General features: G+C 45.7%; 1 long non-coding RNA gene across 1 annotated transcript in view; it reads left to right on the forward strand.

Moving 5' to 3' along the window:
• Positions 1-18,179, forward strand: part of LOC129469528 (uncharacterized) — a 79,747-nt gene extending 61,568 nt beyond the window's left edge. Inside the window, exon 3 of the long non-coding RNA XR_008653065.2 lies at positions 17,800-18,179. This is a non-coding gene — a long non-coding RNA (uncharacterized lncRNA). The remainder of the gene's footprint in view (positions 1-17,799) is intronic.
• The last annotated feature ends 4,480 nt before the right edge of the window (positions 18,180-22,659 follow it).

Consider the following 22,659-nt stretch of genomic DNA (forward strand, 5'->3'; position numbering starts at 1 on the left):
GGCTTCAACACATACATTTCAAGGGACACAATTCAGTCCATAGCACTGACCTTCAAGGAGCTTCCTTGAGTGGGATAGAGCATGAGCTGGAACCCACAGACCAGAGTTCCCGCCCAGACCGGCAGCGTGGCTTGGGGCAAGTCACTGGCATTACCTGGAAAATAAGAAGCTTCAGTGAAACCTCAAAATTCCTTCTGTCACTACGATTCTTTGAAAGTCCCAGGGCTTTTTGCTTGAGCTAGGGTGGGGAGACTGTTCCTCAGTCTACAGCATCCCTCCAGGAAAAGTCGGGTCAGGAAGAGCTTGGCTGTTTTCTTTTCAGCTCTTGCATGAATATGCTTGGCACAGGGACTGTGTGTTCCCATGGTAAGAGCTTCTTGTGGTGCTGGGCCCAGGAGATCCACAGCAGGGACTCCAGTGTCATATGGGGAGGAGGTTGCTGTCAGAACAGAGGAGAGAGAAGCCAGGTGATGGGGAGTCAGTGGATTCTAACTCAGGGAGAGGCCCAGAATGAACAGATTTTCTAGTGGCATTGGCTGAAGGTGGAATCTGGGGAAACAGGCAGGGATTTTGCAGTTCGCCAAGCCCCACCAACTTCACTGCTTTCTATTTAAGAATTTTGTTCTTTGTTACTTGACCACAAGTAAGGGATCTTTCCTTTCCTGCAAGAGTCAGCTCTCATAGGCTGAAAGTTTATGGAAACTCACGCTGGGAGGAGGGATGTGTGGAGAACAGCATGGTATAGAACCTCACTCCTCACTGTGATCCTGGGCCAGTAGCATCACTTCACCTGGGAGCATGTTAGAAATGCAGAGTCCCAGGCCCCACCCCAGATTCACTGAATCAGAATCTGTATTTTAAGCAAGATCCTCAGGGGTTCCTGTGCATATTAAAGTTCCAGAAGCCCTGGCATGGTACAAGGAATGTCAGCCTTGATGCCAGCAGACCTGCTCCTAGGGATGGCTTTACTACTCTACTGTGTGACTTTGGGCAAGACACCATTTACCTCTCTGAGACACAATTTGTGTAAAACAGAGAGGCAAAAACAATTGTCTCTAAGGGAACAATTACCTGGCACTCAGAAGCTTTGCTTCGGATATATCAGTGTGTCCTGAGGTGAGGTCTCACCTGGCTTTGGAAACAATTACCCTGACTGCATTGCCCCTGTCACCTTGCAGGAATTTGGGATTTTGTGAGCCACTGAGGGGGAGAAAGGCAACCAACGGTCTTTTGGAAACTGAGAGAGGAAAGGTGTTCATGAGACCACTGATGTAATGAGACTGAGAAGTCAACGTATCCGGTCAAAAAGAAAAACAAAAGCATATCCAGTCAAAAGGAAACAGGACCTCATTTTTGTGTGTGGAGAGGAGGTGGTGGGGCTTTCCCTGCAGACCAGACTGAATTCGCATCTCATGTCTCAGGGCAGTTAGTTGAGTAGAGTGCTTCTTAAACTTGAGCATCATGCCTAGAATCTCCTGAGGGCTGGTTTTAATAGAGATTGCTGGGCTCCACCCCAGAATTTCTAACTTAGTAACTTAGTAGGTGCTAGGGACTAAATTGCACTCCCCCAGCCACCTGTCAAATTTATATATTGAAGTCTTAACTCCCAAAGTGACTGTATTTGGAGATAGGGCTTTTGAGAGGTAATTAATGTTAAATGAGATTACAAGGGTCTAGTCTTAATCCAATAGGATTGGTGGCTTTATAGAAAGAGGAAGGCCTGGGTTCAAGCAATTCTCCTGCCTCAGCCTCCCCATAGCTGGGAACACAGGCGTGCCCCACCATGACCAGCTAATTTTTTTTTTTTTTTTTTGTATTTTCAGTAAAGACAAGGTTTTGCCATGTTGGCCAGGCTGCTCTCAAACTCCTGGCCTCAAGTGATCCACTCGCTTCGGCCTCCCAAAGTGTTGGGATTACAGTTGTGAACCACCATGCTCGGCCAAGAATGTGCATTTCTAATCCCACTGATGCAATGCTGCTGGTCTGGGACCACACTTTGAGGATTGTTGGCTTAGTGCTTGTGGACTGACTGTTTCTGCAGGGGAGTGAATTTAGTTGATGGACAAGAAGGCAAAGGCAAGTGTCAGCATGGGAGGTTGGGTCAGTCTACCCCAAATTGCTTCCTTGAGAAACTCAGAAATAAGTAAAGAAGGGCACCCAGGTGAGCAGGTCTCATCATGGAGGAGCAGGGAGCAGGGGTCAAGGCACGAGTGGGGCCAGGACAGCAATCCAGGTATGGGAACTGGGGTTCCCAGAGGGCTCAGTCCCAGGAACAAGGCAGATATTGTGGCACAGGGATCTGGCCCCAGGCTGGTGGGTGCTGAGATGCCTGAGCCACAAGGATGGGCCCCATAAATGTCCTGATTGGGCTGAGCCCACAGCTGGGAAGCCATGTGGGGCCAGGCAGCTCATGGTTCCAAGTCTCTGGGAACCAGTAGCAATGGCTGAGGTGGGAACCCAGAAATGATAAAGCCCACTCCTGCTCAGCACGGACCTGGGGGATGTCACCCTTAGGCTTGATCAGTCACAGGGATAAAAGCCACAGGTTAATTCTCCTTCCCAACAAAGGCTTTCCATTTGCTGTCCTCCTGATTGTAGAACCTGGTGAATTCCAGTAAGACCTGAGAAATGGAATTGCTCTCCTGCAAAGGCAGGAAAACCTGTGCTATGCCAAGCTGGGAGCAGTAAGGAGGACATATTTCTGAGTGTCTCGAGCTCAGATGGAGCTCCCCACAGTGGGCAGCTTTCTGACCCTCAGTCCTTGTTTGTTCACAGATAGAAGTGAGCCCACAAATCTTTGCCAGCTAAAGAGCCCTTATAGACCACCTAGTTGACTCCTCATTTTAAAGGTGTGGTTGATATGTTTGGGAGGCCTGCCCTATTCTCAACACCTTCTCTAGGAATTGTCTCTCCATTCCTTTAGTTTCTGATGAAAAGGCAGCAGTAGGCAGCCATCTTTGTACCATATGACTCACTACTCTTTCCAGAAATATCTGATTGAATGAGAGGTAGTCATCTGACCTAAGGGGAGGTGACCTAATAGCCAATCTATCCCGAGCCAATGACCAATCAGATTCAATCTCTCTCTCTCTCAAAAAATTGAATTAATTTAATTTATTTATTTATATATTTTGAGACACAGCCTGACTCTCTCACCATGTCTGGAGTTCAGTGGCACTCTCCAGAAACCTTGGACTCACTGTGTCACTTCCTTCCCCTCATTTACAACATCAAATCAATCATCACACCTTGTCTTCACTTCCTTAGTATCTCTCAGGCTCTGCTTCTCTCCCTACCCCTGGCAACCCCCTAGTTATGACCCCCCTATCACTTACCTGGGGCCTACAGTGGCCTCTCCACACCAGCTCCTGAGTCTGTATGTTCCCTATCTCCCTCTAGAGCCAGGATGATCTTTTCAACATACAAGTATGATCTTGTCACTCTCCTGCCACTAGGGGTACAACCTCTTGCCTCTGCCTATCTCTCTACCTCCTCTCATGCCTCTCACCACTCTGTTCTCTACACTTCAGCCACACTGGCCTCCTTACACCTTCTCCAATCTGGAATGTTCTTCCTCCTCCACCTACTACCTGAAAATGGATCCTTTGCAGGGTATGAGAGTAGAGATGGAGAGATACCTTGAACTCTGCAACATATACCTGCAGCATGCCCTACTCTTGCAAATTCCCCTTTGTTTCCAACCAGTGTTAACTGGGTTTTCAGTCATTCACAATGCAAAGAGCCCTAACTGACTTAGTTTGTCTCCTTCACTCTGAACTCCTAAAATTGAAGCTTGTGCCTTATTCATTTCTACACTGCCACCCAGAGGAGGCACCCTGTTTCCTCTGATGGGAGGAAAAAGGTGGGAGTTGAATCCAGGCTAGGCTGATTAGGAACGGAAGTGGGATGGGAAATGGACTTATTTTGTGTCAAATCATATGCTAGATATTTTACAGATATAACCCAGGAGGTTAACATTATTAATTTCTAGATGAGGAAACTGGAGATCAAGAGTAACTTGCCCAGGGTCCTGTTTCCAGTAATGGCAGAGGAACTTCTACAAGACCACAAATAACAACTATGAACTCTGGGCAAAGATTTAAGAGAAAAACCTGCCTAAATGCACTGGAAAGTGACCGAAATCAGGCAAACACGAGAGGAAATCTGCTTAACAGCAGGTTGGGGATGACAGAAGGAAGAGACAATGAACTTGAAAATATGTCAATGGAAAGTATCCAATCTGAAGAACAAAAAGGATTGAATAAAAAGAAAAGAGGAAGAGCCTCAGGGACCTGTGAAAGAAAATCAAAAGGTCTAACAAATGTACAATTGGAGTCTGAGAAGGAAAGGAGAGAATGGGACAGAAAAAAAGTTTAAAAAAATAGTGGCTGAAATTTCCCCACGTTTGGTGAAAGACATACATTTACATACCCAAGAATTTTAGTGTACCCCAGATAAGCTCAAAGTTGGATAAGTAAAAAGTACACACCTAGGCACAAAATTGAACTACTAAATACCATACAAAAGGAGACAAGTTTTAAAATAGCCACAGAAAAAACAATATATTTTATACAAGAGAAGAATGATATAAATATTGCTGACTTCTCATGATAAAGGAAGTCACAAGGCAGTGGAACATCTTTAATGCATTAAAAGAAAGAAGAAAACCTATCAACTCAGAATCATATAACCAGTAAAAATATATTTCCATAATGAAAATGAAACATTCATGGCCAGGCGTGGTGGCTCATGCCTGTAATCCCAGCACTTTGGGAGGCCGAGGTGGGTGGATCATGAGATCAGGAGATTGAGACCATCTTGGCTAACATGGTGAAATCCCGTCTCTACTAAAAATACAAAAAAATTAGCCAGGTGTGGTGGCACGTGCCTGTAGTCCCAGATACTCAGGAGGCTGAGGCAGAAGAATGGTGTGAACCCAGGAGGTGGAGCTTGCAGTGAGCCGAGATCATGCCACTGCACTCCAGCCAGGGCTACAGAGCAAGACTCTGTCTCAAATAAAAAAAAAAAGAAAGAAAGAAACATTCATTCAGATAAATGAATACTAGCAGTTTTCATCACCATTAGACCTGCATAAGAGAAATGCTAAAGGAAGTTCTTCAGATAGAAGGGAAATGATACCAAAAGAAACTTAGATTACAGCAAGGAACAAAAAGCATCAGAAATGGCAAACGTGGGAAAATATAAAAGATAGTTTCCCTTTAATTTCTTTAAAATGCATGTGGCTGTTTGAAGCAAAAATTATAACAGTATACTGCTGGGTTTATAGTGCATGTAGATGTGATATACGTGACAATTATATATCACATAAAAGATGAGGGGGCTTATGGTTAAAGAGTGTATAAACTTGCAAGGTTTCATATTCAACAAGAAGTACAAGTAACTTGCCAATGTCCTTTTTTTAATTTTTAATTTTTATTATACTTTAAGTTCTAGGGTACATGTGCACAACGTGCAGGTTTGTTAAATATGTATACATGTGCCATGTTGGTGTGCTGCACCTGTTAACTCGTCATTTACATTAGGTATATCTCCTAATGCTGTCCCACCCCCCTTCCCCCACCTCATGACAGGCCCCAATGTGTGATGTCCCCCATCCTGTGTCCAAGTGTTCTCATTGTTCAATTCCCACCTATGAGTGAGAACATGTGGTGTTTGGTTTTCTGTCCTTGCAATAGTTTGCTCAGAATGATGGTTTCCAGCTTCATCCATGTTCCTACAAAGGACATGAATGCATCCTTTTTCATGGCTGCATAGTATTCCATGGTGTATATGTGCCACATTTTCTTAATCCAGTCTATCACTGATGGACATTCAGATTGGTTCCAAGTCTTTGCTATTGTGAATAGTGCCACAATAAATATACATGTGCATGAGTCTTCATAGCAGCATGATTTATAATCCTTTGGGTATATATCCAGTAATGGAATGGCTGGGTCAAATGGTATTTCTAGTTCTAGATCTTTGAGGAATTGCCACACTGTCTTCCACAATGGTTGAACTAGTTTACAGTACCACCAACAGTGTAAAAATGTTCCTATTTCTCCACATCCTCTCCAGCACCTGTTTCCTGACTTTTTAATGATCGCCATTCTAATTGGTGTGAGATGCTATCTCATCGTGGTTTTGATTTGCATTTCTCTGATGGCCAGTGATGATGAGCATTTTTTCATGTGTCTGTTGGCTGCATAAATGTCTTCTTTTGAGAAGTGTCTGTTCATATCCTTTGCCCACTTTTTGATGGGGTTGTTTGATTTTTTCTTGTAAATCTGTTTTTATTCTTTGTAGATTCTGGATATTAGCCCTTTGTCAGATGGGTAGATTGGAAAAATTTTCTCCCGTTCTGTTCATGCCTGTTCACTCTGATGGTAGTTTCTTTTGCTGTGCAGAAGCTCTTTAGTTTAATTAGATCCCATTTGTCAATTTTGTCTTTTGTTGCCATTGCTTTTGGTGTTTTAGTCATGAAGTCCTTGCCCATGCCTATGTCCTAAATGGTATTGCCTAGGTTTTCTTCTAGGGTTTTTACGGTTTTAGGTCTAACATTTAAGTCTTTAATCCATCTTGAATTAATTTTTGTATAAGGTGTAAGGAAGGGGATACAGTTTCACCTTTCTACATATGGCTAGCCAGTTTTCCCAGCACCATTGATTAAATAGGGAATCCTTTCCCCATTTCTTGTTTTTGTCAGGTTTGTCAAAGATCAGATGGTTGTAGATGTGTGGTATTATTTCTGAGGGCTTTGTTCTGTTCCATTGGTCCATATCTCTGTTTTGGTACAAGTACCATGCTATTTTGGTTACTGTAGCTTTGTAATATAGTTTGAAGTCAGGTAGAATGATGCTTCCAGCTTTGTTCTTTTGGCTTAGGATTGTCTTGGCAATGCAGGCTCTTTTTTGGTTCCACATGAGCTTTAAAGTAGTTTTTTCCAATTCTGTGAAGAAAGTCATTGGTAGTTTGATGGGGATGGCATTGAATCTATAAATTACCTTGGGCAGTATGGCCATTTTCTCAATATTGATTCTTCCTATCCATGAACATGGAATGTTCTTCCATTTTTTTGTATCCTCTTTTATTTCGTTGAGCAGTGGTTTGTAGTTCTCCTTGAAGAGGTCCTTCACATTCCTTGTAAGTTGGATTCCTAGGTATTTTATTCTCTTTGAAGCAATTGTGAATGGGAGTTCACTCATGATTTGGCTCTCTGTTTGTCTGTTATTGATGTATAGGAATGCTTGTGATTTTTGCACATTGATTTGGTATCCTGAGATTTTGCTGAAGTTGCTTATCAGCTTAAGGAGATTTTGGGCTGAGATGATGGGGTTTTCTAAATATACAATCATGTCATCTGCAAACAGGGACAATTTGACTTCCTCTTTTCCTAATTGAATATCCTTTATTTCTTTCTCCTGCCTGATTGCCCTGGCCAGAACTTCCAACCCTATGTTGAATAGGAGTGGTAAGAGAGGGCATCCCTGTCTTGTGCCAGTTTTCAAAGGGAATGCTTCCAGTTTTTGCCCATTCAGTATGATATAGGTTGTGGGTTTGTCATAAATAGCTCTTATTATTTTGAGATACGTCCCATCAATACCTAGTTTATTGAGAGTTTTTAGCATGAAGAGCTGTTGAATTTTGTCAAAGGCCTTTTCTGCATCTATTGAGATAATCATGTGGTTTTTGTCTTTGGTTCTGTTTATTTGATGGATTACGTTTATTGATTTGCATATGTTGAACCACCCTTGCATCCCAGGGATGAAGCCCACTTGATCATGGTGGATAAGCTTTTTGATGTGCTGCTGGATTCGGTTTGCCAGTATTTTATTGAGGATTTTTGCATCGATGTTCACCAGGGATATTGGTCTAAAATTCTCTTTTTTTGTTGTGTCTCTGCCAGGCTTTGGTATCAGGATGATGCTGGCCTCATAAAATAAGTTAGGGAGGATTCCCTCTTTTTCTATTGATTGGAATTGTTTCAGAAGGAATGGTACCAGCTCCTCTTTGTACCTCCAGGAGAATTCGGCTGTCAATCCATCTGGTCCTGGACTTTTTTTGGTTGGTAGGCACTAATTATTGCCTCAATTTCAGAGCCTGTTATTGGTCTATTCAGGGATTCAACTTCTTCCTACCTTAGTCTTGGAAGGGTGTATGTGTCGAGGAATTTATCCATTCCTTCTAGGTTTTCTAGTTTATTTGCATACAGGTGTTTATAATATCCTCTGATGGTAGTTTGTATTTCTGTGGGATTGGTGGTGATATCCCCTTTATCATTTTTTATTGCATCTATTTGATTCTTCTCTCTTCTTCATTAGTCTTGCTAGCAGTCTATCAACTTTGTTGATCTTTTCAAAAAGCCAACTCCTGGATTCATTGATTTTTTGAAGGGTTTTTTGTGTCTCTATCTCCTTCAGTCCTGCTCTGATCTTAGTTATTTCTTGCCTTCTGCTAGCTTTTGAATGTATTTGCTCTTGCTTTTCTAGTTCTTTTAATTGTGATGTTAGGGTGTCAATTTTAGATCTTTCCTGCTTTCTCCTGTGGGCATTTAGTGCTATAAATTTCCTTCTACACACTACTTTAAATGTGTCCCGGAGATTGTGGTATGTTGTGTCTTTGTTCTCATTGGTTTCAAAGAGCATCTTTATTTCTGCCTTCATTTCGTTATGTACCCAGTAGTCATTCAGGAGCAGGTTGTTCAGTTTCCATGTAGTTGGGCAGTTTTGAGTGAGTTTCTTAATCCTGAGTTCTAGTTTGATTGCACTGTGGTCTGGGAGACAGTTTGTTATAATTTCTGTTCTTTTTACATTTGCTGAGGGGTGCTTTACTTCCAACTATGTGGTCAATTTTGGAATAAGTGCAATGTGGTGCTGAGAAGAATGTATACTCTGTTGATTTGGGGTGGAAAGTTCTGTAGATGTCTATTTGGTCTGCTTGGTGCAGAGCTGAGTTCAATTCCTGGATATCCTTGTTAACTTTCTGACTTGTTGATCTGTCTAATGTTTACAGTGGGCTGTTAAAGTCTCCCATTATTATTGTGTGGGAGTCCTAGTCTCTTTGTAGGTCTCTAAAGACTTACTTTATGAATCTGGGTGCTCCTGTATTGGGTGCATACCTATTTAGGATAGTTAGCTCTTCTTGTTGAATTGATCCCTTTACCATTATTTAATGGCCTTCTTTGTCTCTTTTGATCTTTGTTGGTTTAAAGTCTGTTTACCAGAGACTAGGATTGCAACCCCTGCTTTTTTTGTTTGTTTGTTTTCCATTTGCTTGGTAGATCTTCCTCCATCCCTTTATTTTGAGCCTATGTGTGTCTCTGCACATGGGATGGGTCTCTTGAATACAGCACATTGATGGGTCTTTTTTTTTTTTTTTTGAGATGGAGTCTCGCTCTGTCGCCCAGGCTGGAGTGCAGTAGCACAATCTTGGCTCACTGCAAGCTCCGCCTCCCAGGTTCACGCCATTCTCCTGCCTCAGCCTCCGGAGTAGCTGGGACTACAGGCATCTGCCACCTCACCAGGCTAAATTTTTGTATTTTTAGTAGAGACGGGGTTTCACCATGTTAGCCAGGATGGTCTTGATCTCCTGATCTCATGATCCGCCCACCTCGGCCTCCCAAAGTGCTGGGATTACAGGCGTGAGCCACTGTGCCCGGCCTCATTGATGGGTCTTGAATCTGTATCCAATTTGCCAGTCTGTGTCTTTTAATTGTAGCATTTAGCCCATTTACATTTAATGTTAATATTGTTATGTGTGAATTTGATCCTGTCATTATGACGTTAGCTGGTTATTTTGCTCATTAGTTGATGCAGTTTCTTCCTAGCATTGATGGTCTTTACAATTTGGCATGTTTTTGCAGTGGCTGGTACTGATTGTTCCTTTCCATGCTTAGTGCTTCCTTCAGGAGCTTTTGTAAGGCAGGCCTGGTGATGACAAAATCTCTCAGCATTTGCTTGTCTGTAAAGGATTTTATTTCTCCTTCACTTATGAAGTGTGGTTTGGCTGGATATGAAATTCTGGGTTGAAAATTCTTTTTTTTAAGAATGTTGAATATTGGCCCCACTCTCTTCTGGCTTGTAGAGTTTCTGCCAAGAGATCCACTGTTAGTCTGATGGGCTTCCCTTTGAGGGTATCCCGACCTTTCTCTCTGGCTGCCCTTAACATTTTTTCCTTCATTTCAACTTTGGTGAAACTGACAATTATGTGTCTTGGAGTTGCTCTTCTCAAGGAGTATCTTTGTGGCATTCTCTGCATTTCCCGAATTTGAATGTTGGCCTGCCTACTAGGCTGGGGAAGTTCTCCTGGATAATATCCTGCAGAGTGTTTTCCAACTTGGTTCCATTCTCCCCGTCACTTTCAGGTACACCAATCAGATGTAGATTTGGTCTTTTCACATAGTCCCATATTTCTTGGAGGCTTTGTTCATTTCTTCTTACTCTTTTTTCTCTAAACTTCTCTTTTCACTTCATTTCATTCATTTGATCTTCAATCACTGATACTCTTTCTTCCACTTGATCGAATTGGCTACTGAAGCTTGTGCATGTGTCATGTGGTTCTTGTGCCATGGTTTTCAGCTCCATCAGGTCATTTAAGGTCTTCTCTATGCTCTTTATTCTAGTTAGCCATTCATCTAATCTTTTTTTCAAGGTTTTTACCTTCTTTGCAATGGGTTCGAACATCCTCCTTTAGCTTGGAAAAGTTTGTTATTACCAATCATCTGAAGCCTTCTTCTCTCAACTCGTCAAAGTCATTCTCCATCCAGCTTTGTTCCATTGCTGGCGAGGAGCTGCGTTCCTTTGGAGAAGAGGTGCTCTGATTTTTAGAATTTTCAGCTTTTCTGCTCTGGTTTCTCCTCATCTTTGTGGTTTTATGTACCTCTGGTCTTCGATGATGGTGACGTACAGATGAGGCTTTGGTGTAGATGTCCTTTCTGTTTGTTAGTTTTCCTTCTAACAGTCAGGACCTTCAGCTGCAGGCCTGTTGGAGTTTGCTGGAGGTCCACTGCAGACACTGTTTGCCTAGGTACCACCAGTGGAGGCTGCAGAGCAGCAAATATTGCAGACCAGCAAATGTTGCTGCCTTATCCTTCCTCTGGAAGCTTCATCTCAGAGGGGCACCCGGCTGTATGAGGTATCAGTCGGCCCTTACTGGGAGATGTCTCCCAGTTAGGCTACTCAGGGGTCAGGGGTTCACTTGAGGAGGCAGTCTGTCTGTTCTCAGATCTCAAACTCCATGCTGGGAGAACCACTACTGTCTTCAAAGCTGTCAGACAGGGATATTTAAGTCTGCAGAAGTTTCTGCTGCCTTTTGTTCAGCTATGCCCTGCCCCCAGAGGTGGAGTCTACAGAGGCAGGCAGACTTCTTGAGCTGTGGTGCACTCTACCCAGTTCAAGCTTCCTGGCCGCTTTGTTTACCTATTCAAGCCTCAGCAATGGTGGGTGCCCCTCCCCAGGCCTCGCTGCCACCTTGCAGTTCAATCTCAGACTGCTGTGCTTGCAGTGAGCGAGGCTCCATGGGTGTGGGACCCTCCAAGCCAGGCTTGGGATATAATCTCCTGGTGTGTCATTTGCTAAGACCATTGGAAAAGCACAGTATTAGGGTGGGAGTGTCCTGATTTTCCAGGTACAATCTGTCACAGCTTCCCTTGGCTAGGAAAGGGAATTCCCTGACCCCTTGCCCTTCCCTGGTGAGGCAATGCCACACCCTGCTCCATGGGCTGCACCCACTGTCTGACAAGCCCTAGTGAGATGAACCCAGTACCTCAGTTGGAAATGCAGAAATCACCCATCTTCTGCATTGCTCACCCTGGGAGCTGTAGACTGGAGCTGTTCCTATTCAGCCATCTTGGAACCTCTGATCACCGCCAATATCCTTTAGTCAGGAAGTGGTAGGACAAAGTGTGACTAATGTCCAAATCCATCACTCTCTTTCTGCTACAAGAGACAAGAAAAGTGAATGGGTAGAAGGAGAATTCGAGACAGGGAAGAGACTTGGGCAGCTTCAAGTAGCCTCAGGGGCCCAAAAGTTGCTGAACACAGAGGATTCCCAGGCCTCGGAGTCTGACCTAATGAATGACAGGGCATGGGGATGAGAAGGCAAGAGGGGCCAAAGCGAAGACACCTTCCCATTAAGCCTTGCAGTCAGACCTTGTGTCTGAGCAGATGTGCCTCGAAAAGTGACCTCCAGATGGGTTAGGAAGATCCCTATTGCCAAAGTGAATCCTGCCCTTGCTCCTTGGCCAGGGAGCAGCTAATCCTCCATGCCATCTATCCAGGCTCCCTGGAGTCTTTGATGAAGACCTGGACAAGGCAGATTGCAATTCTCATGGGAGGGAGCTGGGGTGTGGCAAACGTGTTCCTCCAGCACTCCTAAAGCCCGCCTCAGCCGAGTGTGGCAGCTCATGCCTGTAATCTCAGCACTTTGGGAGGCCAAGTCAGGAAGATTGCTTGAGCCCAGGAGTTCCAGACCAGCCTGGGCAACATGGTGAAACACCATTGCTATAAAAAAATACAAAAAATAGCTGGGCTTGGGCAGTGTACACCCGTAGTCCCAGCTACACAGGAGACTCAGGCAGGAGAATCAATTGAGCCTTTGAAGTCAAGGCTGCAATGAGCAGTGATTGCACCATTGCACTCCAGCCTGGACAACAGAGGGAGACCCTGTCAAAAAAAAAAAAAAAAAAAAAGCCTGCCTCGTGGCTTCAGTTCCTGCAATGTATCTGATGTACCTGGGGCCAAAAGCCTGGACTCGGCCCAGCTCTGTATCCCACACTACAATTGACAAAAGAGATCAGAGAAAGGAACAAAGGATAGATTTGGGTCTTGATTCAGGATAACCCAATTCTTTGCCCACAGGAGTAGAAAAGATGAAAGATGTGCCCACTATTTCCCTAGGGTCCCTCAGCTCTGAATCCCCCTTCTACACTGGCTCTGTGATGCTGGGCTGGGCTGCACCTCTGCAACTACAGTGCCCAGACCCCTTTGCCAGCTGGCTTTCTATTTGGTGCTATCCATCCATAGGAGGTCCAGGAGAAGGATCGGAAGGCAGGAGAGGTGAGAAGGTGCTTTTCACTTCCCGTTTGTTTGCTGTTCCTCTCAGTGCAGCCCAGCAGTGGCAGCTGGTCCAGTCTCCAGCGTCCTTCAGCATCCCGGTGACAGCCCTCCTCTGCCTGCTCAGAAAGAAGCCTCGGAGCTGGCCAGCACCGCTCTTGGTGCCCAAGCTCCACCCTTCCAAGCTCTTAGTTTACCGTTTTCTTCCCTTTCATCCCCCCAGCCCTAAAGGTGATGGCTGTTTTCTATAGTTATTTTCTCTGAGTTTTCCTCAGTATTCTCTTTTCTCTTTCTACTGGGTGTAACCAAATCCTCATATTAAATTTCCCCTGTTGAGATCCTGGCATGATTTCTGTTTTCCTGACTGGCTCCTGCTGATTCAGAAAGAAACAGAGCTGCTTCTCCAGGGAGCCTGCCTTGTTTTATAAGACACAGAGTGGGACTGAGGGCAGGGGAGGGGCTTTGGGCTAAGGTGGTCCCGAGTCCAAATCCCTTCTCTGATTTTACCCCCTGAGTGACTTTGGGCAAGCTACTTAATTTCTCTGCACTTCAGTTTCCTCACCTGAAAATCGGGTTAGTAACACAAACCTGATTAGTCTTCAGTACCAGAGACAAAAAACCAATTTGAACCAATTAGTCAAAAGGATGAAATTATTCTGGAAAGTTTCCAGAAAAGTAACCATCAAGTGCAAAGGGCAAGAAGGCAGGGGTCTGGCTCACCTCTCCTAGAACTGGAATCAGGAACTCAAACGCATTGAGGATCTCTCTGCCCCTCAGAGCTGCTTCCCAGTTTGTGGTCCCGATTCTTATCACAGAGCATCTTCTCCATGTGGTGGGGGAAGATGGCCTCTCTCAGTTTCCAGACTCTTGCCCTTGCAGCTTTACCCACAGAAGAAACTGCTCCTCCTGGCCAGGCCCAACTCAGTAGTGTCCAAGGAAAGGCACAGTTGGCCAGGGAGGTTATGAGTTCAGCCCTGCACACACACTGCTACCTGGGAACAGGGTCACATAAGGGATGACAGCTGCTGGTCAGCGACAACACATCTAGGTCTTGCACATTGCCACGTGACTCTTCCCGTTTCACAGATGAACAAGCTGAGGCTCAGAGAAGGAGGGGCTTGACCACAGTCATGTGGCTTTCATCTAAATAACAATACCGGATATTATGTCATTAAAAATCAGGTTATGGCCTGGTGGCTCATGCCCGTAATCCCAGCACTTTGGGAGGCTAAGGCGGGAGAATCAGTTGAACCCAGGAGGCAGAGGTAGCAGTGAGCTGAGATCACGCCACTGCACTCCAGGCTGGCAACAGAGTGAGACTCCATCTCAAAAAACAAAACAAAACAAAACAAAAAAACAGGTTATTAGCTGGGCACGCTGGCACACACCTGTAATCCCAGCACTTTGAGAGGCTGAGACGGGAGGGTCACTTGGGGCCAGGAGTTCAAGACCAACGTGGACAACAAAACGAGAACCCATCTCTACCAAAAAGAAAAAAAAATTTTTTTTTGAGACAGGGCCTCACTCTGTCGCCCAGGCTGGAGTGCAGTGGCGCCACCTCAGTTCACTGCCCCCTACACCTCTCTGATTCAAGTGATTCTTGTGCCTCAACCTCCTGAGTAGCTAGGATTACAGGCACACACTGCCATGCCTGGCTAATTTTTGTATTTTTTGGAAGAGACAGGGTTTTGCCACGTTGGCCAGGCTGGTCTCGAACTCCTGGCCTCAGATCATCCACCCACTTTGGTCTCCCAAGTGCTGGGATTACAGGCATGAGAAATACTCTTTTTAATTAGCTGGGTGAGGTGGTGCATGCCTGTAGTGGTAGCTTTTGGAGAGGCAAGGCAGGAGGATCACTTGAGTTTAGGAGATTAAGGCTGCAGTGAGCCGTGATCACACCACTGCACCTCAGCCTGGGTGACAGGGTGAGACCTTATCTCAAAATAAAAAACCCGAGATAACTGGCAGCTCTGCAGGCTTAGAGGAAAGCAGCTGGATGTGGCTGGGCGTAGTTTAGCAGGCAAGGAGGGAAGAAGGCTGCATTTGCTTCATGCCTACAATGTGCCAGGCACTGGCGGATCGACACGGGAGAGCCATGCCTCCAGTGTCTACCCTGTTTTGAAAAGAGAAGAAAATGAGGTTCAGAATGGTTCCATACCCAATTCCAGGCTCCACAGCTTAGAGGCAGGGCTGGAATTCAAACCCGAGTCTTGCGGGTTCTGTGCATGACTCATCACAGTAGCTGTATGCCCATGCCCCTCAGGAAGTTTCTGGCTATTGGACAGACTCAGATTGGATGACATTCCCTGGCTCCGTTTCCTCTGGTTTTAGATGCCAGCAGAATACAGGTCCCTCTGGGCATCGTGGCATCCGAAAAAATGCAGGGAAAGTGTCCAGAGAAACTAAAAACGATGATCAAGGGGCAGAAAGGGTTTTCTGAGGAAACGTAAAGACAGACTGGGCTGTTGCATTGCTGGTGACCGGCTGCCTCTGGCTTGCTGTGTCAGAATCACCTCAGGAGTGATTTCAAGATAGTCAAGCCCAGGCCCTGCTCTGGGAGAGTCTGACTCAGACTCTGGAGTGTGGCCAGATGTCAGAAATAAGTAGATGCTCCAAGTGCTTGTGATGCTCAGCCAGGTGTGGAGAGCACTGAGGTGCACCCCTGGAAGGCAGGACCTTCTCCTCCATACGAGGGCCTGGCTCAGAGGAGTGCCCAGTGAGTGTGGAAGGAAGGAAGGGAGTGTGTCTGGAATTGGTTCCTTCCTGTGGGTTCTTGGTCTCGCTGACTTCAAGAATGAACCTGCGGACACTCGCAGTGAGTGTTATAGTTTTTAAAGATGGTGCGTCTGGAGTTTGTTCCTTCTGATATTCAAACATGTCCAGAGTTTCTTCCTTCTGGTGGGTTCGTGGTCTCGCTGACTTCGGGAGTGAAGCTGTAGACCTTCACAGTGAGTGTTACAGCTCTTAAAGGTGGCACGTCCGGAGTTGTTCATTTCTCCCAGTGGGTTCATGGTCTCGCTGACTTCAGGAGTGAAGCCACAGACCTTCGCAGTGAGTGTTATATCTCTTAAAGGTGGCACGTCTGGAGTTGTTCATTCCTCCTGGTGGGTTCGTGGTCTCACGGGCTTCAGGAGTGAAGCTGCAGACCTTTGCGGTGAGTGTTATAGCTCATAAAGGTAGTGCGAATTAGCCGGGCGTGTTGGTGGGCGCCTGTAGTCCTAGCTACTCGGGAGGCTGAGGCAGGAGAATGGCGTGAACCCAGGAGGTGGAGGTTGCGGTGAGCCGAGATCGCGCCACTGCACTCCAGCCTTGGGGACAGAGAAAGACTCCGTCTCAAAAAAAAAAAAAAGGTAGTGCAGATCCAAAGAGTGAGCAGCAACAAGATTTATTACAGGGAGCCAAAAAATAAAGCTTCCACAATGTGGAAGGTGACCAGAGGAGTGGCCAGCTTTTATTCCCTTATTTGGCCCCACCCACATCCTGCTGACTGGTCCATTTTACAGAGCACTGATTGGTCTATTTTACAGAGTGCTGATTGGTCTGTTTTTACAGAGTGCTGATTGGTGTGTTTACAAAACTTTAGCTAGACACTGAGCACTGATTGGTGCATTTTTACAGGGTGCTGATTGGTGTGTTTACAAACCTTTAGCTAGACACAGAGCACTGATTGCTACATTTTTACAGAGTGCTGATTGGTGCATTTACAAACCTTTAGCTAGACACAGAGCGCTGATTGGTGAGTTTTTACAGCGTGCTGATTGGTGTGTTTATAAATCTTTAGCTAGACACAGAGCGCTGATTGGTGTGTTTACAATCCTTTAGCTAGAAAGAAAAGTTCTCCAAGTCCCTACCTGACCCAGAAGCCCAGCTGGCTTCACCTCTCAGGAGGGAGGGAGGGAGAAAAAGAGAGAGGGGGGGAGGAGGGAAGGAAGGTAGGGAGGGAGGGAAAAAGGAAAGAAAGGAGGGAGGGAGGAAGGGAGGAAGGAAAGAAAGGAGGGAGGGAGGAAGGGAGGAAGGAAGGAAAGGAGGGCAAGAGGGAGGAAGGATGGAGGAAGGAAGGAATGGAGGGAGGGAGGGGAGGATAGGAAAGAGAGAGAATGAAAAAATAGAATGAAAGAAAAATGGGGCCAGGCGCGGTGGCTCACGCCTGTAATCCCAGCACTTTGGGAGGCCAAGGTGGACAGATCACCTGAGGTCAGGAGTTTGAGACCAGCCTGGCCAACATGGGAAAACCTCGTCTCTACTAAAAATAAAAAAACTAGCCGGATGTGGTGGTGGACACCTGTAATCCCAGCTACTGGGAAGGCTGAGGCAGGAGAATCACTTGATCCCAGGAGGCGAGATTGCAGTGAGCTGAGATGGCACCACTGTACTCCAGCCTGGATGACAGAGTGAGACCCTGTCAAAAAAAAAAAAAAAAAGAAAAGAAAAAAGAAAGAAAGAAGAAAAAGAAAAATGGGAGGAAGGAAGGAGGAGGGAGGAGGGAGGGAGTGGGGACGAAGGAAAGGAGAAAGGTGAGTAGAGACAGGTGGGAGGATGAAAATGAGCATGATCCAGGGATGAGCAGAAAGGGGCAGGAAGCTGGGGTCTCGGGTGTCATGCCTCTAGGCCATTCTACCTCACCCCTTGTTGGCAAAGATGCCACTTCTAAAGTTAGACATACCAGGGTTTGAGTCCTGGTTCTGCCGCTCACCAGCTGTGTATGCCTTGGCAAGTCACTTGACCTCTCTGTTTTCTCTGCTTACAGGTGATAACTGCTGTGCCTGCCTCATCACAATGTTCTCAGGATTTAGCAAGCTCTTATGATCAGCACCTTTCAAGCATTTGTATGCACGAGAAGCAGTGGGGGATTTGTGAAAACCTAGGTTCCGACTCGTTTATGTTGGTCTGGAGCCTGGGATTCTGCAGTGCAAACAACACTCCAGGTGGAGTCTGTGCTGCTGGTCTGTGGACCAACTTTGAGCAGTGAGGATACAGATCAAAAGTCAGACGCTTTCCTCTCAGGGAACTTACCTGATTCTCTGCAACAGGTTGAGAACGAGGCCAGGAGTGCCCCTTTACAGAGCATGTTGTGTGTGCCAAACCTGGTGCTCAGCCCCACCACACTCCCCTCACTGAGCTGGGAGGCCCCCGTTTTCTCAGAACTTGAGCAATAAAGATCATGCGTTGTTCAAACCACACTGAGTTTCCTATTTCAACTGTAACAAGTTTTCATAAACTAGGTGGCTTACACAGCACATTTATTCTCTTACGCTTCTGGAGGCTGGAAGTATGAAATGAGCCTTAGGGGCTCAAATCAAGGTGTCTGTAGGGCTGGTTCCCTCTGGAGGCTCTGCGGGGAGTCCACTCCCTGACTCTCCTAGCGGCTGCTGGTGTTCCTTGGCTTGTGGCCACAGGACTTGGATCTCTGCTTCTGTTGTCACATTGCCTCATTCTCCTCTCTCTGACCTCCTGGCTCCTTCTTATAAGGACCCTTGTGATTACATCGAGTCTATCTCCCCATGTCAATTCAAGAGCCTTAACTTTCTTATATGCGAAGTCCATTTTACCATGTCAGGCAACACAGTCACCGGTTCTGAGGATTAGGGAGTGGATTTCTTTGGAGGCCATTGTTCTGCCAACCACAACTCTCCAGGCCGCTCATCAGAACCTCCCAGGCCAGACCCTGACCACAGATCTTAGGATGCGCATCCTCTCCCTGGAGGAAATCTCCCATCATGATCCCTTTGCAGTCCAGGCTCTGAGCTGAAGCGGTGGCCGTGAGAAGGACTCATTCCTTAGCATGTATGCTCCCTCTCCATGCATTGATCTCCCAAGGGTCAGAGGCTGAAGGAGCAGGGCAAAGGTCATGCTGTCCCTGGAGCCCCGGAGCACATGCTTGCTATAAAGCACACTGCTCATAAGAGCCAGGCCAGAGGTGACCTCTCTGGCAGCAAATCCATCAGGAGAAAATTGATAGGCAGGCCAGCCAGAAGATGGACAGCGCATTGCTAAGGAGGCAGGAGTGGTTGGACATTGGCAAGGAAAAGGAAGTTGAAAAAATCCAGCCTGACTTTTTCTTAAAACAATTATTCCCTTAAACCCATGGTCCCTGACACAGTGGGACGAGCTGGGCTGACTGGCCGAGGGGTCACATATTCTGAGCCTATTAATGGCTTTTGGAGGCAAGCTGGGTGACAGGTACCCATTCCTGCCCAGTGTCTGGGTCAAAGGATGGGCCCACAGGGCAAACAGCTCCACCCCTTGGCTTGCCCACCATGGCTGTCGGTGCAAAGACAGTGTTTTGGACTTGGGGGTAGGGTGGCCAACCATCCCAATTTTCCTGGGAATTTGATGGGAAAACTGGGACACGTTAGTCACTTTACATGTAGGAAGCTGTAAAAAACCCAGCAGTGGGCTTGCTTGCTGCCTACCCTCCAGCCCCAGTCAACTTGGCAGGCCTCTTAACACCTTCAGCTGGCAGGGCCCATCACTGTTACAAAAGATTCTCCAAGTGAAGCAATGCCAGCGGTGACAGCTGGAGCTTAGGGGCTGCTGGAGAGGACAGCCCTCTCCATTGGGGCTGCTGAGTCACACTGGTTCAAGGTCTGGGTGATTCCAGAGCCTGATTTCTCTCAAGTCACTAGCAATGGGCAGAGGTGGGGCTCAGGCTGGAAGGAGAAAAGGGAGGAATTAAATCCCAAAGTTAAGATTCCACTGCAAAAGCTGAATGCCCATTCAGAAGCCTGCAATGAGGGCATGGCTTTTCAGGGTCAAAGGTACCCATGCTGGGGGCCCTGGACCTGCTACTGGGAGGAAGTGTGCTGTGGTGGGAAAGGGGATGCTGGGGCTGGACAGACCCTGGATTTCCTGCTTCCCAGCAGAATGACCTTGAGCAAGCCCCCTAGTGTCTCTGAGTTTTTCTCACTGGAAAAAAAGAGGCTAATAACACCTCTGTGCAGAGTTAAGACAAACAATAAACAACCAACGTGTGAACTTACCTAATACCCAGTAGGTCGCTCCTGTCCTCAGGCCCAGACCAAGGTCAATAGGAAAACAATTTAGTAACCAGAGGCTGCCTGGTGAGCCTTGAATTAGAGTAAAGGGAATTGGATAAACCCAGGGCCCTTCCCTCCTGTTCTCTCTCTCTTTCTCTCTGCTGCTCCTTCTTCAGTGTTTCTTTTATTTTTATTTTTTTTTGAGCAAGGGTCTCACTCTGTCACCCACACTGGAGTGCAATGGTGCAATCAAGGCTTACTATAGCCTCCGCCTCCTGGGCTCAAGCGATTCCCCCACCTCAGCCTCCCAAGTAGTGGGGACCACAGGTGTACACCACCATGCCAGGCTAATTTATATATTTTTGGTAGAGATGGGGTTTTGCCATGTTGCCCAAGCTGGTCTCAAACTCCTGCACTCAAGTGATCCTTCTACCTCAGCCTCCTAAAGTGCTGGGATTACAGGCATGAGCCACTGCACCCAGCTCTTTTTCAGTATTTCTTATGAGTCCCCTGGCCCTCCCATCCTTCCAGCAGTCCTTCGTGTTGCCTGTGTTGCAGATGATTTGATTCTAGCTCCATTATATGACACACAGACACTCCACTAGGCTTTTCAAAATTTTTTTAACATAAGTGATTTAATTTGACCATCCAGCAACCCTTTGGGGATAAGTATTGCTCTCCCCATTTTACAGATGTGGAAACTGAGGTTTGGAGAGATTGAGGAAATATTACTTAGGGTCATACCAATTCAGGCTCACACCTCCGGTTTCAAATTCAATGCTTTCTCCCCATGAAGCAGACCCCACAACAGGGGTCATGTGAGTAGGGTGTCCCCTGCAGAGGATTTAAGGGGGCAGCCTACCCTAGCTGAACTGCCATGTTCACACAGTGCCAGGAAGGCACCGTCATCCTTTGGGCCACTTCCTGATTACAGGACTGGTAGAAGGTTCTTTCCTAAAGAATCTGGGCTCCTTCTCAGTCCCCAATCAGCTGCTGACAGAGAATGTCCCAGTTCTCCCATCTGACTTATCGCCCCGATCCCTCACCTCGGACAGTGCGGGCCAACTCCTCTCCACTGCTAGAAATGGAAGTGACAACCGTAACTTGCTTTTGTGAGAGAAAAGGGAATTTATCACATTAAGTAGAAAAGGATATACTCAAGTAGGAGTACGACACGTAGAGAGTCAGGGAAAAGTCCCCAGTCTGAGTCATTTCTGTTTTACTGACTAAACTCTTACTGTTACACGAGTTTGAACACACTCATATGCTATCTATCTACACACACACACACACACACACACACACAGAATTAATAAACATGCATTAAATACAACAATAGCATCTACATTGGGAGGGAGTTAGTGGAGTCAAACTGATTTAAGAGTCTTTCACTGTTTTGGAGGAAGGTGAAGGTTTTGATCAACTTTTGGCCTTGGTAGATTGATAATGCACGTTGCTGGGTGCGGTGAGACACCTGTAGTCCCAGTCACTCAGGAGGAGGATGAGGTGGAAGGATCACCTGAGCTGAGGAGTTTGAGACCCTGTCTCTGAAAATAAAAAAGAATGCGTGCTGTATCTTCTGAGGTAATCACTAAAAAAATGAGAAAAGATGTTTTTACAAATTAAAATTAATTTTTTTTCTAGAGTCAGTTACTCCCAAGAAAAGGGCAAGAAAGGAGACAAAAAGCAATATGGGGCAGGCAGGACAAATAGAAAACAAAATTTAAACCCAAAGATACATAGTATATTGATTATATAATTATTCTAGTTAAAGGGTAAAGATTATCAACATGATTTTAAAATAAAAATTCAACTATGCACTTTTTACAAAAGATACATAAAAATACATAAAGGGTAAATGCAGAAGGATAGAAAAATATAAACCATGCAAATACTAACCAAAATGAAACCTCTGTATAGTATGTTATTATAAATATCCATGTTATTAATAGCTGACCAAGTAGACATTAAGTTAAAAGAAGTTACAAAGGCCGGGCGTGGTGGCTCATGCCTGTAATCCCAGCACTATGAGAGGCTGAGGCAGGCAGATCACAAGGTCAGGAGGTGGAGACCATCCTGGCTAACATGGTGAAATCCCGTCTCTACTAAAAATACAAAAATATTAGCCGGGTGTGGTGGGGGGTGCCTGTAGTCCCAGCTACTCGGGAGGCTGAGGCAGGAGAATGGTGTGAACCCAGGAGGCGGAGCTTGCAGTGAGCCGGGATCGCACCACTGCACTCCAGCCTGGGCAACAGAGCGAGACTCCATCTCAAAAAAAAAAAAAAGATACAAAAGAAAAGAGGATCACTTTGTAATAGTAAAAGCGTCAATTCACCTAGAAAACATAACAATTATAAGTCATGTGCAAAAGAATTGGACAGGAAAACCAAAACTGTCATTATTTGCAGGTAATATAAACTTCATATATAGAAAATCCAAAAGGATCTATAGGTGAATTATCAGAATTAGCAAGAAAGCTTGACAATCTTGGTAGATGCAAATTTAATACAAATAAAATCATTCACATTTTGGCATATCAGCAACCAGAAGTAAAAAAAATGTTTTTTAAAAAAATTACAGGATCATCAAGGATAGTAAATTACTAGGAATAAAACTAACAAAAGGTGCGC

This window comes from Symphalangus syndactylus, chromosome 20, assembly GCF_028878055.3.
Source record: "Symphalangus syndactylus isolate Jambi chromosome 20, NHGRI_mSymSyn1-v2.1_pri, whole genome shotgun sequence".
Taxonomy (NCBI): Eukaryota; Metazoa; Chordata; class Mammalia; order Primates; family Hylobatidae; genus Symphalangus; species Symphalangus syndactylus.